Source organism: Castanea sativa, chromosome 9 (assembly GCF_040712315.1).
Source record: "Castanea sativa cultivar Marrone di Chiusa Pesio chromosome 9, ASM4071231v1".
NCBI lineage: Eukaryota > Viridiplantae > Streptophyta > Magnoliopsida > Fagales > Fagaceae > Castanea > Castanea sativa.
In genome coordinates, this window is record NC_134021.1 from 11,520,932 (window position 1) to 11,525,964 (window position 5,033).

At 37.9% G+C, this 5,033-nt stretch overlaps 1 pseudogene; it reads right to left on the bottom strand.

Annotated features, from left to right (window-relative positions):
- Positions 1-213: 213 nt before the first annotated feature.
- Positions 214-1,469, bottom strand: LOC142608747 ((21S)-21-acetoxyl-apo-melianone synthase SDR-like; annotated as a pseudogene).
- Between the last annotated feature and the right edge of the window lie 3,564 nt (positions 1,470-5,033).

Consider the following 5,033-nt stretch of genomic DNA (forward strand, 5'->3'; position numbering starts at 1 on the left):
ATGTCAAATACAGAGAGAGATCAAAATTTACCGAAAAGGTAAGTTTTGATTTTACATCAATCACAGCATATTACTTTAATATTGTTTGAAACAGTAGTAAGACTTATTGAAATACACTCATGCAACAGTCATATTATTGAAAAAGTAGTAAGACCCTTATTGAAATACACTCCATGCAACAGCTAGCCAACAAGAATAGGGAAGTCTAATGGGCTAATTTCTAACTCTGGATGCGATTTGAAACTTCATCATGCTAGCATTCACCGAGCTATACCCTCCATCCACCAAAAGGTTGAGCCCGCTTATATAATTTGCTTCATCACTAGCCAAGTATAGTGCAGCCCGTGCAACATCTTCAACCTTGAGAACATGTCCCTTTAGATTACCAATCTCATTCAGTGCCATTTCTAATTTAGGTGCATTAGCTTCACTGACTCCTCCTCCTCCACCTATACTGGTCACAACCGCATAAGGCGACACACAATTTACTCTTATACCATTTTGGCCAAGTTCAGCTGTTAAGCTCTTAGCTAGCCCCAAAATTGCACACTTAGTTGCTGAATAAGCAGGAGTTGAAAGTCCAGCAATTGCTGTGGAAGCACAAGAAGTAAATAGTATGCAGCCTTTGCACTGTGGTACCATGACCCTTGCAGCATGTTTGGCTCCTAGGAAAGTGCCAACCATGTTAACACTAATAACTCGCTCTAGATCTGACTTCTCTGTATCCAAAATTGTCCCATACGTACTGTCTACTATGCCTGCATTGTTATACATTATATCGAGTTGTCCATGCATGTTTGGCAACGGTGGTGTCAATAAGATTGCAGATATCACCTTCATTTGTCACATTGCAATGGATGTAGCTTACATTTTCCCCAAGCTTATCTGCAATTTCTTGGCCTAGCAGGGGTGGCGCCGCCTTAAAGCCAGGTTGGTCTCAGGACCACCTTGACCTGAATTTTTTTTTATATATATAATAATTTAAAATTTTTTATTTGTCTGTCCTTCAAAAAACATTTGGAAACACCTTCAGTTTTTTTATGCCAATAAAATTAAATTTTGCTTTATAATTTTTTTTACATTCAGAAGATGAATGGTTGTTTGGTTGTGTACATTGAAAGAGATGTAGCTTGTAGTATTGATAATGAGACTATCATGCAACAATTTCAAAATATGAAAACTCGTAAAATGTAATTGAAAAATTTATGTATTTGCGTGTTTTTTTTATTGTTGTTGTTGTCAATATATGAATTTTTCTTTTTATTAGATTGTATAATTTATAGTTCTTAAGGAATACTCTGAAAATTTTTTTTGGAGCCGCGCCACAGTGGCCTAGGTTATCTTGTACATCAGCAATGACAACCTTGGCACCGTGTTCATGGAAGACGTGCACTGTACTTGCTCCAATGCCCACTTGCCCCACCGGTTACAATTGCGAATTTGCCATCTAGCCTGCTGTGTATTGCAAATATTCATTAAGAAAAATGGAGGAACATATATGGTGCAATTCCCAAATGTAAAATCAAATATACCTCAAAATGTGAATAATATATATGCTGTACATTATATAAATAATATTCCTATCCGAAATCAGAACTTTTATGAAAAATAAGCATCCCATGTCAGCAGGCAAAACTGTTTTTTAAGTAATTTTCTTTTATTAAGTGGGATCCAATACATCCGAAATATTTAAAAACAAATTTTAGCACCAAATTGATTTGGAACTATCTCTTCCAACTTACTACTGATGAAATATAAGAGTATTTATATAAAATATTTCAACAAGTCACTTAACTCATAAAAAAATCATGTGATTAAAACTGCAAGTGAACAATCTCTTCTATTGTCACATAGAGAGTTGGAGGAAAATAGCTACAAACCAATTTGAAGCGAAACCTTTTTTAATTTTTAAATGGAAAAAGTGAGGTAGAGATAGGATTTGAACTTTACCTTATACTTTTTTTTTAATAGGAAAAAACCTTCTATATTGATACCATGGCAAATTACCTATTACTACTAAAAAATGGTCAATTTAATCATATAATTTAACACATGGAATACTTACATATATATCATACATAATAGATAATAGTTGTGCATGTACGTTATATTAGTTTATCCTAATGAAAATAAGGCAAAGGGAAACAAGAGAAACTCAAAAACAGATGAAAAAAAAGCACATGCAAAAATCATTGTAAGAATTTAGTGAAGCGGATTCAGATCCTTTAGATTTCCTAGGGTACTCTACCAAGTAAATGTCCTTACATCTTAACCATTCTTTAATGATTAATGGTCTCGATCTGATCTATCCATCAAGAGGCATAAGGCAGGGAGACCCACTATCTCCGTACTTATTCATTCTATGTATGGAATTCGTTGGACAACTCATTGAAGAGAAGTGTAATGCTAAACTTTGGCAGCCTGTGAAGGCATTGTGTGGTGGGCCGGCTTTTTCACATTTATTTTTTGCAAATGATTTGGTCTTATTTACCAAAGCTAATCACATCAATTGCTCGGCTGTGAGGGACGTCATTGATGCCTTTTGCAGTGTCTCGGGTTAATCAGTGAGTGCCGCTAAGTCTAGAGTTTATTTCTCGCCAAATGTGGATAGGAACTCTAGGGAATCTTTCTGTGATATCCTTGGATTTACCTTAACTCCTTCACTTGGCAAGTACCTTTGAATTCCTATTAAACACCCCGGATCTTCCCCTCAAGATTTTAACTTCATTCTTGATAGGGTGAAGAATAAGTTAGCAAGTTGGAAAGCTAACTTGCTCTCTTTGGCTGGTCGGGCAGTCCTTATTCAAGCTTCTTCGGCGGCTATTCCTGCATATGTCATGCAATGCACATACATGCCGAACAAAATCCTTGAGGGAGTTGATCGGGTGAATAGGAATTTTCTTCGGGGGTCATTGTAGTCGTTCAATAAAATTCATTGGGTTGGGTGGCAAAAGGTAACAAAGCCGAAGGAGAAAGGCAGTCTTGGTTTGCAATCTGCTAAGGGCAGAAACACCACCTTGCTGGCCAAGCTTAATTGGAGGTTCCATGTCAAAAAAGAAGCCTTATGGGCCCAAGTACTAAGGCAAAAATGTGCAGCCATAGGAGGATCACTTCTGCCAATGCGGACAGGCTGCCATGTTCGCAAATTTGGAAAGCAGTTAAGAAAGGGAGGGGTACTTTCAATGAGGGCTGCATGTGGATGATTGGAAGGGATAGTAATCTCAGATTTTGGAGGGACAATTGGACGGGTAGAGGGCCTCTCCGCTGTATGATACAAGGTCCACTAACCCGAGGAGCTGATCAATGGAAGGTATGTGATATACTTTTAGATTTTAGTTGGGATTGGGGTCGGATTCCTTTTGAACTCCCCTTCAAGGTCAGGTCCATAATCCAAGCCATTCCCATTCCTATTACGAGTAGAGGGCAGGATAGGCTAGCTTGGTCAGGCAACCCGAGGGGAACTTTTAACCTCAGGAGTGCCTACTCTATTGCCACGGCTGATGAAGCTCTTCCTCCCTTCAGTTCTGGTTGGATTTGAAAGCTTGAAACGCTGCCCAGGATCAAAACTTTCCTTTTGATGTGCCAACATAACAGCATAGGTGTAAAGGGTTGCCTTGCTAGGAGAGGGGTGGTAGTTGATGACTTATGCCTAATCTGCCAAAGGGAACCCGAATCAATCATTCATGCCATTAGAGATTGTGCTTGGGTTAAGGGAGTTTGGATGCAGCTAGGTGTGAGCATATCTAATCCGGATTTTGGATGAGTAATCTCCAAGCTGGATCAACCTTAATGGGAAAACCAATTGTAGCCATGCCCAAGAGAAACCCCCTTGGAAAACTACCTTTTCTTTTGCTCTGTGGTGTATATGGATAAACCGAACTATGGTTGTTTGTAATGGGAAAAGGGTGAACCAAAATCTGTCAAAGGAAATTATGAACCAAGTCTTATAATTTATCTATTGTGTGCACTCTCCCAGGAGCCCAAATCGCAAACTCAGTAGGAGTCTTCGTTAGGAAAGGACTCCATCGGGCTGGAAGAAACTTAATACTGATGGATCATGTTTGGGAGGGTCGGATAGATCTAGTTGTGGTGGCATAGTAAGGGATGAGCAGGGGGAGTGGGTTGAGGGTTTTACTAGACACATTGGCTCAACAAGTAGCTTCATAGCAGAGTTATGGGGGCTGAGAGAGGGTCTTCTTCTTTGCTGCAATTTAAACATTGAATCCCTTGTTGTTGAATTGGATGCCCAAGCCGTGGTGGATGTCTTGAAGAACAATGCTTATGTAAATAACGTTATCTCTCCTATATTGAATGATTGCAAACACTTGGCAGCGCGCTTCCAGCGGATACAGTTTAACCATTGCTATCGCCAAGCCAACCGGTGTGCAGATTTGCTTGCTAGAATGGGTGCTATTCAGGAACTTGATTTTATTTCTTTTGTAAGTCCACCAGCGGACATTTGCAATGTGTTTGAGGATGATTTGAATGGTGTGTATTTTAATAGGATGTGCAATGATCCTGCTGTAATTGTTTAGTTTGTTTAATGCATCCTCTATTTACCAAAAAAGAAAAAAGAATGATTAGGATTTAAGAAATTTATTAGTAGAATACCTAGAAAATTTAGAGGATTTGAATCCGAATGAAGCACATAGTTACTAACCTATTTGCCATTGATAATTAAATAGGGAGAGATATATAGAGAGGATTATTTCTCAACCTTAATAAGTATGGGAACAGATTTTGGACGACCAAATTGCTTTATATGCTCAAAAAAAGAAGGATTCTTCCACAAATAGCCCTTTTGAATCTATGACTACCGATTCTTTTGGCAAGTGGGTGTTTTTTGTCCCTATATATATATATATATATATATATATATATATATATATATATATATATATATATATATATGTTGCACTTTTTATAAAAAGAATTGTTTTTGCTGATTTTTAGCGAATGGGTGTTTGTTAATTAATCAAGAAGTCTTTGGTCGCTTGACCTTTCATTGAATTTATCTTGACTCCTTTTTTTAT